We start from the raw sequence: 17,640 nt of genomic DNA on the forward strand, positions 1-17,640 counted from the left end.
AGTGGGGTAATTGTTTTGAGGTTTTCTATAGGTATTTTGGTTTGTTTGCTGCTGGTTGAAATTTTGATTGTGTCTTGGGTTGTTTTGGTTTGTGTTTCTCTGCCATGGTTGTTGGTTTTGGTTGTGAGTATCTCCCCATCTAAGGTTGGGGTGATTCTTCCATGAGGGGTTGTATGTATCACCATAGACTTCATTTGGATTGGAGTGCATATACTGAACTTGTTCTTGCTGCTGCTCTTCTTGAACTTCTTCATTTTGTCCCCACGTGCCTGATGGTTGGCTAGTGTTGACTGCTGCAACTTGAAGGTTGTCAATCCTCTTGGTCATTTGCTCAAATTGTTGTTGAATTTGTTGCTGCATTAATTTGTTTTGAGCCAGGATTGAATCCACTCCTTCTAGCTCCATTACTCCTCTTCTCTGTGATGGTTGGCGACTTCTTTGATGAGCAAAGAAGTATTGGTTGTTGGCCACCATATCAATAAGTTCTTGAGCCTCCTCTGCAGTTTTCATGAGTTGCAAGGAACCTCCAGCTGAGTGATCCAAGGATTCCTGAGACTTCAGTGTTAAGCCTTCATAGAAGTTTTGCAGCTTCTCCCATTCATTGAACATGTTAGAAGGGCATTTTCTGACTAGAGCTTTGTATCTCTCCCATGCCTCATAGATGGGTTCATTCTCCATTTGTGTGAATGTTTGTACCTCGGCCTTCAACCTTATGACCCTCTGTGGTGGATAAAACTTGGCAAGGAACTTGGTTACCAAGTCATCCCAATTGTTGATGCTGTCTCTTGGAAATGATTCCAACCATTGAGTAGCCTTATCCCTGAGAGAGAATGGGAATAGCATCAATTTGTAGCTGTCAGGAGGTACTCCATTGGTTTTGACAGTGTTGCATATCCTCAGGAAGGTGGATAAGTGTTGATGTGGGTCTTCAAGTGATCCTCCACCAAAAGAGCAATTATTCTGAACCAAAGTGATGAGTTGTGGCTTAAGTTCAAAATTGTTTGCATTGACATTTGGAGCCAAGATGCTGCTTCCACAATGTCTAGGATTGGCAAAGGTGTAGGAGGCCAAAACTCTCCTCTGAGGTGGATTTCCATTGTTGTTCTCTGCTCCACCTGGTGGATTAGTTGAATGTTCCTCCATCTCATGAAATTCTTCTTCTGACTCCTCTTCTCCAACAATATTTTTCCCTCTTTCAGCTCTCCTTAACCTCCTGAGGGTCCTCTCATCTTGTTCATGAAGGTTTAGTGTGGTTCTTCTTGTACCTGACATACAAGCATATCATAAGAAATGTACACACCAATGATACTTCAATCTACTGCTAAATTGAAGTTTTAGTTAGTTTAAGCAAAAAGTCAAACAGTTAGTGGGTTAGTCAAAAATAAAGTAAAAGTGCTTGATCTAAACTACCACCTCACTTAATCATTGTCAATCTAATCAATCCCCGGCAACGGCGCCAAAAACTTGCTGGGGAATTATTGGTGGAGACAAGAATCTCTCCCAAAAACACACCAATCTAACCGGCAAGTGCACCGGGTCGCATCAAGTAATAAAACTCACGGGTGTGAGGTCGATCCCACAGGGATTGAAGGATTGAGCAATTTTAGTTTAGTGGTTGAATTAGTCAAGCGAATCAAGATTTGGTTGATTGAGTTGCAGAATTTAAATTGCATTGAAAGTAAAGGGAATGGGGAATTGGCATGAAATTAAAGGAAACAGAAATTAAAGTGATGAATCTTAAGAAGCAAGAAATTAAATGGCAGAAACTTAAAGAGCAAGTAATGTAAATTGCAAAAATCTTAAATGGCAAGAATTGTAAATGACTTGAAATGTAAAGGGGATTGGGACTTGGATTTGCAAAAATTAAACAAAGAGAATTTAAATTGCATTAAACAGAAGAGTAACTGGGGAATGGGTGAAACAGATTCGAAACAGGAAATTAAATGAACAATTAAAGCAAGAAGCAGAGAATTGAAATGGGAAATTGGATCTCAGGTCTCAGAGACTAGAAAACTGAGTCTAGATCTCAATGCCTTCCTAGATCCAACAAGAACAATATCACAGGAATTGTAAATTGCAAAGAAATTAAATGAGAAAGCAAGTAGCAGAAAAGGAAATTCAAATTGCAGTGAAAGTAAACAAGATCCAAGGTGAGATTGAAACAGAATTCCTTCAATTCCCCAACCCAAGATCCAAGACAAGAGTATGTGAAATTGAAAGCAATTAAACTAAGAAATTCAAAAGCACTCAAGCTCCCAAAAAGAAAAGAAAACTATCTAAAACTCTCTAAAAGGAAGCTCCCCGAATAAATTGAATCTAAGCCTATTTATACACTTTCTTCAATTGATCTTCAAGCCTTGAATTGGGCTTTTGCTCTTGGTGGATTTGGGTTGAAAGAGGCCTTGGTTGATTGCTCTTGAAGTTTGGAGAAGAACCCAAGTGAATCAATTGAACCAGATTGAGTTTTGCAAAGTTGGGTTTTAAAGTTAGCCTCAAAGTTAGGGGGCTAACTTTGAGGCCAACTTTTTCTAGCAGCAACACCAATCTTCTGCACTTCACGTTGGCGCCAACGTTAGGGGGCTAACTTTGTCCCTAACGTTGGCCTTGCTTTGTGTTGGTGAGGCGCCAACGTTAGCCTCCAAGTTAGGGGGCTAACGTTGGCGCAAACGTGGCACACCCTGGGAGAAATTTTTAGCTTCCAACGTTAGCCTCCAAGTTAGGGGGCTAACGTTGAGGCTAACTTCAAGTCCAAAAGTTTGCGCCAACGTTTGGGGGCTAACTTCAACTCCAACTTCATTTGTTCCTGGTTCAATTTCACTTGATTCATTGTCTTCTCTTAGCTTCTAGCCATTCCTCCTCACTTCAATCCTTTTCCAAGCTTTCTTCCCCTATCATAAATCAACCAAACACATCAAAGCTTTGCTTGAAATCATGAGATGATCATTCTATCTTAATATGCATCAATTATGTCATCAAATCTCATGAATTTGCATTAATTTATCTATGGTTGATTCAATCAAAGGAAACATGAAAATCTACCTAAATTGGCTTGCTTAAGCCTCAAGAAAGTGCATAATTCAAGTGAAAACAAAAGAAAAAGACTAGTGAAACTAGGCTAAGATGACTTGTCATCAATATTATTGAGCTTGGGGATGCGCGCACAGAGGGACTGTCCAATGGTTAACTACCAGGACTTGTCGGGTTGGCTGTATAACCGACGGATGAGACTCATCAGCCATAGGACAGGCATGCATCATATTCATTTGTATGTATTGCTTGAGTTTGAATTTGTTTTGGTTTGCCTAACTGTTAAATTGACATTAACTGCTATCTGATTTATGTGCTGTAACTGTTATCTATACCTGTGTTTTCCTTGCTTGAATTGTATGTGTATGTTTTCTGAGAAACCCCTCTTGGCAGAGGTGTGAAGAGGGTTGTCCTACATTCAGAGGAATAGAAGTGACAGAAAGTAGAATGTTAGGTTAAATTTAGATTCATAACTTGAATACCTTAGATAACTTACCTAATTCTGGTTTAGTTGAATCATTAAGATGAAGTCTGAGTGTCGAAGTTCTAGGAATGCCTCTGGCTTTCCCGGGACCTTTTATATTAACTATGCGGGTACCTTTATCATACTGAGAACCTCCAGTTCTCATTCCATACTATGTTGTTGTTTTTCAGATGCAGGTCGAGAGATACCTCGTTGAGCGTCTGGGTATCTTCTTTACGAGCGAAAAACTATCTTTTGGACTGTCATATTTTGTTTTAGGCTATGTATATATATTTATAGAATCTCCGCATGTATATTTTGTGTTTTGTCCCTCCTAGAGGTCGACTTGGAGATACAAGGGTTTATTTTGTGGTTTGACTTTTATTTTGGGTTGTATATATACATAATTATATACTCTGGCCGGCCTTAGCTTCGCAGGTCGAGTCTAGAGCTTACTATCTGAGTTTTGGAACTCTGATATGTATATATGTTTTCAGTTATCTTTTGATTTTACCTGTCCGTTTTACGAATATCCATGTGAGTGTGTCACGATTTTCTGTTTATCATTTTGTTTAGCTTGTTCTTCAAGGCTCCTAGATATGATTTCATCCAACTATATCTATGTACATATCCTTTTCTTTTAGAGGTCGTAATACCTTGCCACCTCTGCTTTACGACTTAAGCGTAAGGCTCTGTGTGGTAGGGTGTTACATTTTCACTCATTGTAGACGTGTCAGCATTAAGTATTTGCATATCCATTTCCCTTTCCCTTTCTTTAGCTATCCTTTCCATTTCCCTTTCTTTTGCATTTATCTCTATTTCTTTAATATACCTCTGAGTTTGTAATTTTTGTTCTTTCATTGCCGTTTGAGTTTGTAATTCTTGTTCTTTTATTTCTGCTTGAATTTGTAACTCATTCTCCTTCATTGCCATAATCTTTGCTCTATGTTCCCTCTCCTCTTCTCTTTCTTTTTCCCTATCCATTAGTTCTTTTTCTCTAACATTCTTAATATCTTCCATGAAAGATAGTTTTTTAACAACCGATAATCTCTTTTCGCTAAGATCTTTAGACATTTGTGCTTTTTCCTTACTTTTTTGCTTGCTTTTCTTTGATCCTTGTGGGCGAACGAGAGAGTCCACACCGAGTTCGTCAGCCAACGATGTTTCTGGGTTTAATGAGGATGAGTATGCTTCAGTTGCACTAACCTTGGTTCTCTTTGAGCCTCCACTCTGTATAGGTAGTTGGCTTCATTTTTGCTCCAAACGAAGCATATTCTAATGCCTTTCAAAAGTGAATTTCTGACCATAATGTGTGGAATAAAGTTTATAGACCAACTCCTTCATATCATCAGCATTCGAACCACTCCTTATGTTTCGACTAGCTTGATCGTAGCAACTAACAAATTTTGCAACTGCTTTATTGATCTTATTCCATCGTTTCTTACATGTAACTACCCTCTTTTTTATGTCGGAGTTGAATTTCACACAATAATTGCGAATTTGACTCCAAAATATTTCGCCCTTTTGGTCGGTACCAACTATATGGTCTTTTGAAATATTCAACCATGCACTGATTAACATTTCATCCTCTTCCCATTGCCAGTGTTGAATACTATCTTGCCTACGATTTTCAATGTCATCTTCATTGAGATCGATAGCATCTAATCCACGAGGGTTGGCAAAATCTGAATATTGTGAATTTGGACTACATTGTATCGAAGTCTGAGAGGATGGGTTAGAAGAGCCACCAACACCATATGAGCTATGTCTCGATGCACTGAATTGAGTTGAAAACAGCAAGGATGTTGGAGCAACATTTCCAATAGAAGGATTAAATAACGATGAAAATGGAAAATGTGGTGTTTGTGAATTTTGATTTTGTGGTTGGAACATAGGAAATTGATTATTATAAGGAGTTTGAAAATTAAAATTATGAAGATTTTGTGGATTTGGATTTTGAAATGTATTCGGTAGTGTGAAGTTTTGATTTGGAATTTGAGAGTTTGAGGTTTGAGATTGTTGGGTATTTGGAGTTTGAGAAAAGTTTTTTAAGTAATTGAAAAAAGAGTTGAGTTGATTTGGATCCATTTTTCCGAAAAAAAATAGTAGAAGTATGATAAACCACTATTTTATGATTTATATTATGCTCAATTGAGTGGTTTCTATCAAGTCTTTGCTCACTTATTCATATAAATTGCATCGTTTTACAATTCCTTCCTTACTCCTTAATATATGTGAAAATATATTTCCTAGACCATAAAATTATTAATTTTAATTATCCTTTATTACCATTCGATGCCATGATCCGTGTGTTGAGTATTTTCAGGCTTTATAGGGCAAGAATGGCTTAGAAAACAGAAAGAAAACATGCAAAACTGGAAGGAACGCGCGAAAATGAAGTTTTGAAGGAAATGGCAGCGACGTGCACGCATAAACGACGTGGACGCGTGACTCGCGCAGAACCCAAGCGATGCGCACGCGTGGACAACGCGAACGCACGCCTAGCGTAAAGCACAAGCGACGCGTACGCATGACTGACGCGTACGTGACAAGGAAAGCTTCCAAATGACGCGCATGCGTGACCCACGCGCACGCGTGACGGACGCAACATGCAGAAAACGTCCCTAGCGATTTCTGGACTCCTTTTCAGCCCAAATCCAAACTCAGAAAATACAGATTAAAGGCTATAAAGTGAGGGGATGCATCCATTCATGAAGACACATTAATACTCACATAATTTTAGGTTTTAGATGTAGTTTTTCTAGAGAGAGAGGCTCTCTCCTCTCTCTTAGGTTTTAGGATTAGGATTTCTCTTAGTATTAGGACTGTTTCTTCATTCCAGGTTCAATGTTCCTTTACTTTGGTTTCTCTTCTATTTTTATTTATTCTGTTACTTTGATTTATGAATTCTCATGTTAGATTTGATTTTATATTTAATATAATTTGAGGTATTTCAGATTTATGATTGCTTTCTTTTATTTATGATATAAATAATTTGGATTTTTTCCCTCTTGGCTTCATTTGAGTAATTAGTGACACTTGAGTTATCAATCTCCTTTGTGATTGATAATTGGAATTTGCTGATTGGTTTGGATCCCTCTAAAGCTAGCCTTTCCTTAGGAATTGACTAGGACTTGAGGAATCAAATTTATTAGTCCACTTGACTTTCCTTTATTTAGTAAGGGTTAACTAAGTGGGAGCAGTGAACAATTCTCATCACCAGTGATAAGGATAACTAGGACAAGATTTCTAGTTCTCAAAACCTGCCAAGAGCTTTATTAGTTATTATTTTAATTCCTTGTTATTTTACATTACTTGTTCCTTATTTCAAAAACCCCAAAAAATATACTTTTTCCATAACCAATAATAAACACACCTCCCTGCAATTCATTGAGAGACGACTCGAGGTTTAAATACTTTGGTTATAAATTTTATTGGGTTTTGTTACTTGTGATAACTAAAACTTTTGTACGAAAGGATTTTCTGTTGGTTTAGAAACTATACTTACAACGCGATTATTTTTGTGAAATTCTTTACCAGCAAAAGTCCTCTCGTCAAAATGGCGCCGTTGCCAAGGAATTGCAAACGTGTGCCTTATTATTAGTTATTGTAAATATTTGCTTTTTGCTTGTTTGTTTGTTTTTGTTTTTAATTTAGCTACTATGAATTCTCACCCCTCTCGCTTTGAGTTTGGTTCCAATATTGTTGTAGGGAATGGAAGCTCTAATAGGAACAAGCATCAAGGTTGGAAAAATCAAAGATGGGAGGAGGCACAGGGATTTGATCAACCCTCTTGGCAGCAGCCTCCGCTAATATACTATGACCAAGAGCCATTCCAAGAATCATATCAAGATAATGTCTACGGTGAGCACTCTTTTGATTATCAACAACCACCACCATACGCCTATGAACCCCCTCCTCAACATAGCTTTGGACCACCACACTCACAAGCCCCTTTTTACCATTCACCTTCATATGACCCTAACCCTTATCCACCTTATGAACCATACTTAGAACCACCCCCATTTCAGCACAATTACTCTCATGAGCCGCCACCTCAACATTCACCATCTCCATGCCCTTACCAAGAAGAACCACCGTCATACCATGCACCCTTTCTCCAAAATAATGAACCCACATATCCACCCCAACCTCCACTGGATGACAACACCCTTGGTGCTATTCACCAAGAGCAAACAGAGCTTCATACCACACTTGCCTCTATCACTAGTCTCACCTCTACTCTTCAAGCTCTTACATCCCGCATGGACCAATCCTCTACCTCTAATACTCAACCCTCAAGCTCTAGTGCACTTCCTTTTCAACCACATAATGATTGATAAACCACTATTTTATGGTTTATATTATGCTAAATTGGGTGATTTTTCATCCACTATCCTCACGCATATTCATAGAAATCGCATGTTTTATGTTTTCCTTCCTGATTTTGTGCTATGATTGAAAACATGCTTCTTTGGCCTTATATTTGCTAATATTAATCCCCTCTTATTATCATTCGATGCTGTGATATGTGTGTTAAGTGATTTTAGAGATTACAGGGCAGGAATGGCTTAGAGGATAGAAAGGAATCATGAAAAAGTGGAAGGAATACAAGAAACTGAAGAAACTGCTAAAGCTGTCCAGCCTGACCTCCTGGTACTAAATCGATCATAACTTGAGCTACAGAGGTCCAAATAATGCGGTTCTAGTTGTGTTGGAAAGCAAACGTCCGGGGCTTCAAAATGATATATAATTTGCTATAGTGGCAGTATAGCTAGGCGACGCGAATGCGTGCTCTACACGGACGCGTCGCAGTGACGAAAATCAGCGTGTTTGATTTCATAACCAGCGAATTCTGGGCTGTTTTTGACCTAGTTCTCGGCCCAGAAAACACATATTATAGGCTATAAAGTGGGGGAATGCATCCATTCATAAGGGAACAATTCATACAACTTTTCATTCACATAATTTTAGGTTTAGATGTAGTTTTTAGAGAGAGAGGTTCTCTCCTCTCTCTTAGGTTTTAGGAATTAGGATTTCTCTTAGTTTTATGATCTAGGATTATTTCTTCTTCATCACAGGTTCAATGTTTCTTTTATTTATTTTCCCAATTTATTTTATGAACTCTTTATGTTTAGATTTGAATATTCTATTTAATATAATTTGAGGTATCCCAGATATAAGATTGTTTTATTTTATTTATGTTATGGATGCTTTCGATTTATCCAAATTATTTTCATTCAAATAGATTTTCTCGTAACACTTGAGTTATCAAACTCCTTGTGATTGATAATTGTTATCTTTGCTGATTGATTTAGACTCCTATAACTCTAGTTATTCCTTAGGAATTGACTAGGACTTTAGGTGTTAAATTGATTTAACCACTTGACTTAGTGGGAGTAAAAATATAATTCTCATCATCATTGATAAGGATAACTAGGATAGGAATTCTAATTCTCATACCTTGCCAAGAGTTTTATTAATTATTAATTTATTTTTCTTATCAATTAAATTATTTGTTCAAACCTTTTCAAAACCCCAAAATATACCTTTGCATAACCAATAATAAATCATACTTCCCTGCAATTCCTTGAGAAGACGACCCGAGGTTTAAATACTTCGGTTATCAATTTCAAAGGGGTTTGTTACTTGTGACAAACAAAACATTTGTACGAAAGGATTTTCTGTTGGTTTAGAAGCTGTACTTACAATGCGATTATATTTGTGAATTTCTTTACCGACAGAAAATCCGATCGTCAATAATCTCTCCATCACATCACCATCCTCCATGGAAGAGCACCCACATCCATCAATCCAAGAGCAAGATGATCCCCATTATACTATGGACATGGAACAAGAGAGAAAGAATCGTCTTAGGAATGCAATCGCGATGGATTGGTTACACGCGACCTTATTTCCAGAGGAGCAAGAGGAGGCCCAAAATGTGGAGGTAGGAGAGACCCTTGAAGAAGAAGGAGTAGTTGAAGGGAGTTGTCATGGAAAGGTAATCATCAAGGAGGAGTACGATTTTATGCTAAAACAACTGGACAAAGCCGCCATAGTTAAAGAGGAAGTGGTTGAAGACTTAGGAGATGCAGAACCTCCATGTGAAACTCAAGTCATAGAGCCTCCTTCTAAGACGTTTGAAATTGATGTTGAAGAGGGTGTACAACCTCCAAAGCATATCATGGTAGAAGACTTTGAAGGGGATGATCAAGAGATGAATTCAATCATTGATGAATTCTTATCTACATTTGAATCCTCTCCCATTGGACTATACATGGAGATTAAAGAAGAAGAAGCACAACCTCCCAGACCTTGGTGAGCAATGAAGAAGAGATTACATTGGAAGAAAGCTACCAAGAGGAAGAAGTTGATATTGAAGAAGCTTGCAAGGAGGTGGAAATTGTCAAGAAAGAGCACATGGGAGTGAAGCTTGAAATTACTTTGCCAAAGCTGTTGGAGACCTCTCCACCTAAGTCACCATCATCCTTCACAACATTAAATATGGGCTAGAGAGAGATGGTCAACCTAGAGCTCTCTGTGGCTTTAAGAGTAAGAGAGAGATGGTGAGTGGGAAGAGTTGCCTTACAAGGTTCAATATGGTTGCATGCTCCAAATTGATGTGTAAGGATTGGTGTAGAGCTCAACTGAATGGGTCTAGAAGGTTGTTTGGATGTCTCTGTGAGAATTCAAATTACGAGCCACCCGGATGGAACAATGGTGACCCACAAGAAGACGGGTGTAAAAGCAAGGTCTGGGACCCCGGAATTCATTCCAACAGTCATCACTCTTTGGGCCTTGTCAGTTGCTTCCACATGCTTGAAGGCTTTCTGCGCCTAGTTTGGGATCCTGGAGGCTATTAGAAGTACAAACATTGGTGGGGATTCCTGGATCAGTTCAAGCACAAGCCACAATGACAAGGAACTCACCACATGTCCAACTTAAGGACTTTAACTAAAAGTGCTAGGTGGGAGACAACCCACCATGGTATAATCATTCCATTTTATCCTTGGTCCTATTTTATTTTATTTTCATTAGTGTTCATTTATAATTTCTGCATATTCATCTGCATTCTGCATTCTGCATTTTGCATTCTGCATACACAAAAAAAAAAGAGAGGAAAGGCACACGACGCGCGAGCGTCGCTGACGCGTTCGCGTCATCTGTGCATGCGTGAAAAAGGGGAGGGATTGAACAGAGAGTTACACGGGAATGTGGCTGGAGGCGTGCTTTAGGCACAAACACACCCACGTGTACGCGTCCCTGACGCATCCGTGTCACTTGCAAAAATAGCCAACCACGCGTGCGCGTCACCCACGCGTACGCGTGACCCTGCAAAATCGATGAAAAGGGGTGTTTAGACAGAAAGTTGTGGTGGCCTGGTGCTGAAATGGTGCTAGAAGCACAAGCCGTATCACGCGTACGCGTCTCTGACGCATTCGCGTCATTTGTCCCAACCATACCATCCACGCATGCACGTCCTTCACGCGCACGCGTTGAGTAAATTTTTAAGCAATAGTGCGTATGAGACAGAGAGTTGCGCGTGCGCGAGGCTACTCTCATGCCAATAGCATAAATCATGTCACGCGTACGCGTGCTCCACGCGTACACGTCACTTAAAAATTACACAACCCACACGAACGCGTGACGCACGCGCCCGCGTCGCAAGCGACGCACAGCTAATCCACCTCAACGCCAGATATCTTATTTTTTACCCCCTAATCCTCAATCTTTCTTCTTTCTTCTTTCTTCTTTCTTCTTTCTTCTTTCTTCTCTCTTCTTTCTTCTCCGCCCTCTCATCCTTATTCCCTTTCTTTTCTTCTATTCATTACATTTGCATACTCGCATTCATGGCATTTTAACTTCATTGTTTCTTCTCCCTTTCTTTTCTACACTTGTTGTTTTCACATTGGTGTTAAAATTCTCTTACTCAACTGTTGCATATCTTTTGCATTATTTTGAGTGCACCTTAACTTGTTTGCTATTTAGTTGACATGCCCTTTGCTTTTATTATTTTCTCACTTGCATGTTGTAGCTACCATGTAATTGAGAACCTTATTTGGCATTCTCCTGACTATGTTCTATTTGCTTTGATATCATTGTTATAGGCTTAATTTTCCCTCTTTTTCTCTCTTTTTAGGCTGGCCACCAAAGAGGGGTACAGGAAGAGTCTACATGGGGCCACAAACAAGTCCATCTGCACAATCATTAGAGAAAAGCATCAGTTGGAGTAACTAGTGCACGAAATTGTGATCATCAACAATGGTGCCAATAAACTTGGAGCTCTCAAACGTGAATCACACTTTGTCACAACTTTGCACAACTAACCAGCAAGTGCCCTGGGTCGTCCAAGTAATACCTTACGTGAGTAAGGGTCGATCCCACGGAGATTGTTGGTAAGAAGCAAGCTATAGTCATCTTGTAAATCTCAGTTAGCTGGATAATAATGGTTATAATGGTTTTCAAATATGAAGATAAAAGCATAAAATAAAAGTAGAGATACTTATGTAATTCATTGGTGGGAATTTTAGATAAGCGGATGAAGATACTATGTTCCTTCTGAATCTCTCTTTCCTACTGCTTTCATCCAATCATTCTTACTCCTTTCCATGGCAAGCTGTATGTAGGGCGCCATTTGGAGTTCTGTAGCTCCTGAAAATCCATTTCGAGTGGAGGGAGGTCAGAATCCAACAACATCAGCAGTCCTTTGTCAGCCTCATATCAGACTTTTGCTCAGGTCCCTCAATTTTAGCCAGAAAATACCTAAAATCACAGAAAAATACACAAACTCATAGTAAAGTCCAGAAATGTGAAGTTTGCATAAAAACTAATAAAAACATCCCTAAAAGTAGCTAGATCCTACTAAAAACTACCTAAAAATAATGCTAAAATGCGTATAAATTATCCGCTCATCACAACACCAAACTTAAATTGTTGCTTGTCCCCAAGCAACTGAAAATCAAATAGGATAAAAAGAAGAGAATATACTATAAATCTCAAAATATCAAAGAATATTAGTTCTAATTAGATGAGTGGGACTTGTAGCTTTTTGCTTCTGAACAGTTTTGGCATCTCACTTTTTCCTTTGAAGTTCAGAATGATTGGCATCTATAGGAATTCAAAATTTTGGATAGTGTTATTGATTCTCCTAGTTAAGTATGTTGATTCTTGAACACAGCTACTTTTATGAGTCTTGGCCGTGGCCCTAAGCACTTTGTTTTCCAGTATTACCACCGGATACATAAATGCCACAGACACATGACTGGGTGAACCTTTTCAGATTGTGACTCAGCTTTGCTAAAGTCCCCAGTTAGAGGTGTCCAGAGCTCTTAAGCACACTCTTTTTGCTTTGGATCACAACTTTAACCACTCAGTCTCAAGCTTTTCACTTGGACCTGCATGCCACAAGCACATGGTTAGGGACAGCTTGAATTAGCCGCTTAGGCCTGGATTTTATTTTCTTGGGCCCTCCTATCCATTCATGCTCAAAGCCTTGGATCCTTTTTACCCTTGCCTTTTGGTTTTAAGGGCTATTGGCTTTTTTTGCTTGCTTTTTCTTTTTCTTTCTAAAAATTTTTTTTGCCACTTTTTTTTTCGCAAGCTTTGTTCTTCACTGCTTTTTCTTGCTTTAAGAATCAATTTCATGATTTTTCAGATTATCAATAACATTTCTCTTTTTTCATCATTCTTTCAAGAGCCAACAATTTTAACATTCATAAACAACAAGATAAAAAATATGCACTGTTCAAGCATTCATTCAGAAAACAAAAACTATTGTCACCACATCAATATAATTAAACTAATTTCAAGGATGAATTCAAAACTCATGTACTTCTTGTTCTTTTGTATTAAAAAATTTTTCATTTAAGAAAGGTGAAGGATTCTTGGAATTATTCATAGCCTTAAGACATAGTTACTAAATACTAATGATCATGTAGTAAAGACTCAAAACATAGACAAACATAAATCATAAAACCGAAAAATAGAGAGATAAAAACAAGGAAGTTAAGGAATGAGTCCACCTTAGTGAGGGTGGCGTCTTTTTCTTGAAGGACCAGTGGTGTCTTTGAGCTCCTCTATGTCTCTTCCTTGCCTTTGTTGCTCCTCCCTCATAGCTCTTTGATCTTCTCTAATCTCATTGAAAATGATGGAGTGTTCTTGGTGTTCCACCCTTAATTGGTTCATGTCATGACTCAATCCTTCTAGAGAAGTGTTGAGTTGTTCCCAATTGTTGTTTGAAGGAAAATGCATCCCTTGAGGCATTTCAGAGATTTCTTGATGATGAGCTTCCTCATGCGTCTCTTGAGATCTATGAATAGGCTCTCTTGTTTGCTCTATCCTCTTCTTAGTGATGGGCTTGTCCTCTTCAATGAGGATGTCTCCTTCTATGACAACTCTAGCTAAGTAGCATAGATGGCAAATGAGATGAAGAAAAGCTAGCCTTGCCAAGGTGGAGGGCTTTTCGGCTACTTTGTAGAGTTCTAGAGGGATGACTTCATGAACTTCTACTTCCTCTCTAATCATGATGCTATGGATCATGATGGCCCGATCCACAGTTACTTCGGATCGGTTGCTAGTGGGGATAATGGAGCGTTGAATGAACTCCAACCATCCTCTAGCCACAGGCTTAAGGTCCAGTCTTCTCAATTGAACCGGCTTGCCTTTTGAGTCTCTTTTCCATTGAGCTCCTTCCATACATATGTCCATGAGGAATTGGTCCAACCCTTGATCAAAGTTGACCCTTCTAGTGTAGGGGCGTGCGTCTTCTTGCATCATAGGCAAGTTGAATGCAAACCTTACATTTTCCAGACTGAAATCTAGGCATTTCCCCCGAACCATTGTAAGATAATTCTTTGGATTCGGGTTCATACTTTGATCATGGTTCCTAGTGATCCATGCATTGGCATAGAACTCTTGAACCATTAAGATTCTGACTTGTTGAATGGGGTTGGTAAGAACTTCCCAACCTCTTCTTTGGATCTCATGTCGGATCTCCGGATACTCATTTTTCTTGAGCATGAAAGGGACCTCAGGGATTACCTTTTTCTTGGCCACAACTTCATAGAAGTGATCTTGATGGGCTTTTGAGATGAATCTCTCCATCTTCTATAACTCAGAGGTGGAAGCTTTTGTCTTTCCTTTCCTCTTTCTAGAGGTTTCTCCGGCCTTAGGTGCCATAAATGGTTATGAAAAAACAAAAAAAGCTATGTTTTTACCACACCAAACTTAGAATGTTGCTCGTCCTCGAGCAAAAGAAGAAAGAATAGATGAAGAAGAAGAAGATACGGAGGAGAGGCACAGAGGTGTAAGTTTCGGCCAAGGGAAAGAAGAGAGGGTAGTGTTGTGTGAAAATGAAGAAGGAAGAAGGGGTTTATATAGTGGAGGGAGAGGGCTTAGGGTTTGGTCATTTAGGGTGGGTTTGGGTGGGAAAGAGATTTTGAATTTGAAGGTAGGTGAGGTTTATGGGGAAGAGTGGATGGATGTGAGTGGTGAAGACGTGATGGAGAAGAGTGATTGAGGTGATTGGTGAATGATGTTTGGGGAAGAGTGTTATGAAAAAGTGTGAGAGAGAAGGAGAAGGTAGGTAGGGATCCTGTGGGGTCCACAGATCCTGAGGTGTCAAGGATTTCTCATCCTTGCACCAATTAGGCGTGTAAAGGCCTTCTTTATGCAATCCTGGCGTTTAACGCCAGACTGCAGCATGTTTCTGGCGTTAAACGCCACTTCCATGCTTGTTTTGGGTGTTCAATGCCAATCTACAGCATGTTTCTGGCATTGAATGCCATTTCCATGCTTGCTTCTGGCATTTAACGCCAATCTGATGCTTCTTTCTGGCGTTAAACGCCAGCTCTATGCTCCTTACTGGCGTTTAAACGCCAGTGAGCTCCTCCTCCAGGGTGTGCTTTTTCTTCTGCTATTTTTTATTCTGTTTTTAATTTTTGCAATTGTTTTTTGACTCCACATGATCATAAACCTAATAAAACATAAAAGAATAATAGAAATATAGATAAATAAAAATTGGGTTGCCTCCCAATAAGCACTTCTTTAATGTCAATAGCTTGACAGTGAGCTCTCATAGAGCTTCACAGATGTTCAGAACATTGTTGGGATCTCCCAACACCAAACTTAGAGTTTGAATGTGGGAGTTCAACACCAAACTTAGAGTTTGGTTGTGGCCTCCCAACACCAAATGTAGAGTTTGATTGTGGGGGCTTTGTTTGACTCTGTATTGAGAGAAGCTTACTGTGCCTCTTTTCCATGGTTGTAGAGGAAGATCCTTGAGCTTTAAACACAAGGTAGTCCCCATTCAATTGAAGGACTAGCTCTCCTCTGTCAACATCAATCACAGCTTCTGCTGTGGCTAGGAAGGGTCTTCTAAGGATGATGCATTCATCCTCATCCTTTCCAGTGTCTAGGATTATGAAATCAGCAGGGATGTAAAGGCCTTTAACCTTCACTAACACGTCCTCTACCAATCCATAAGCTTGTTTTATTGACTTGTCTGCCATCTCTAATGAGATTCTTGCAGCTTGTACCTCAAAGATCCCTAGTTTCTCCATTACAGAGAGTGGCATAAGATTGATACTTGACCCCAGGTCACACAGAGCCTTCTCAAAGGTCATGGTGCCTATGGTACAAGGTATTAAGAATTTACCAAAATCTTGTTTCATTTGAGGCAAAGTTTGCTGAACCCATGTATTTAGTTCACTAATGAGCAAAGGTGGTTCACTTTTCCAAGTCTCATTACCCAACAACTTGGCATTCAGCTTCATGACGGCTCCTAGATATTGAGCAACTTGCTCTTCAGTTACATCTTCATCCTCTTCAGAGGAAGAATAGTTCTCAGAGCTCATGAATGGCAGAAGGAAGTTTAATGGAATCTCTATGGTCTCTATATGAGCCTCAGATTCCTTTAGGTCCTCAATAGGAAACTCCTTTCTGTCTGGAGGACGTCCCAGGAGGTCTTCCTCACTGGGATTCACATCCTTCTCCTCCTCTTTGGATTCGGCCATTTTGATAATATCAATGGCCTTGCTCTCTCTTTTTGGGTTCTCTTCTGTATTTCTGGGGAGAGTACTAGGAGGAGTTTCAATGATTTTCTTACTCAACTGACCCACTTGTGCCTCCAAGTTTCTAATGGAGGACTGTGTTTCACTCATGAAACTTAAAGTGGCCTTAGATAGATCAGAGACTATGTTTGCAAAGCTAGAGGGGCTCTGCTCAGAATTCTCTATCTGTTACTGAGAAGATGATGGAAAAGGCTTGCTATTGCTAAACCTGTTTAACCTGTTTCTTCCACCATTATTAAAGCCTTGTTGAGGCTTTTGTTGATCCTTCCATGAGAAATTTAGATGATTTCTCCATGAGGGATTATAGGTGTTTCCATAGGCTTCACCCATGTAATTCACCTCTGCCATTGCAGGGTTCTCAGGATCATAAGCTTCTTCTTCAGAAGATGCCTCTTTAGTACTATTGGATGCATTTTGCCATCCATTCAGACTCTGAGAAATCATGTTGACTTGCTGAGTCAACATTTTGTTCTGAGCCAATATGACATTCAGAGCATCAATTTCAAAAACTCCCTTTTTCTGAGGTATCCCATTACTCACAGGATTCCTCTCAGAGGTATACATGAATTGGTTATTTGCAACCATGTCAATGAGTTCTTGAGCTTCTGCAGGCATTTTCATTTGGTGATTGAATCCACCTACAGAATGGTCCAGTGACATCTTAGAAAGCTCAGATAAACCATCATAAAATATATCTAAAATGGTCCACTCTGAAAGCATGCCAGAAGGACACTTTTTGGTCAACTGCTTGTATCTTTCCCAAGCTTCATAGAGGGATTCACCATCTTTTTGCTTGAAGGTATGAACATCCATTCTAAGCTTGCTCAGCTTTTGAGGAGGAAAAAACTTGGCCAAAAAGGCCGTGACCAGCTTATCCCAAGAGTCCAGGCTATCTTTAGGTTGTGAGTCCAACCATGTTCTAGCCCTGTCTCTTATAGCAAAAAGGAAAAGCATGAGCCTGTAGACTTCAGAATCTACTTCATTAGTCTTAACAGTATCACAGATCTACAAGAATTCAGTTAAGAACTAATAGGGATCTTCTGATGGAAGTCCATGGAACTTGCAGTTCTGTTGCAT

The 17,640-nt window shown here is 39.4% G+C and overlaps 1 non-coding gene across 1 annotated transcript; it reads left to right on the forward strand.

Moving 5' to 3' along the window:
- Positions 1-17,281: 17,281 nt before the first annotated feature.
- Positions 17,282-17,385, forward strand: LOC130971015 (small nucleolar RNA R71). Its single transcript, XR_009082254.1, has one exon. It is a non-coding gene; the product is annotated as a small nucleolar RNA R71 (small nucleolar RNA).
- Positions 17,386-17,640: the final 255 nt, after the last annotated feature.

This window comes from Arachis stenosperma, chromosome 3, assembly GCF_014773155.1.
Source record: "Arachis stenosperma cultivar V10309 chromosome 3, arast.V10309.gnm1.PFL2, whole genome shotgun sequence".
NCBI classification, from domain to species: Eukaryota; Viridiplantae; Streptophyta; class Magnoliopsida; order Fabales; family Fabaceae; genus Arachis; species Arachis stenosperma.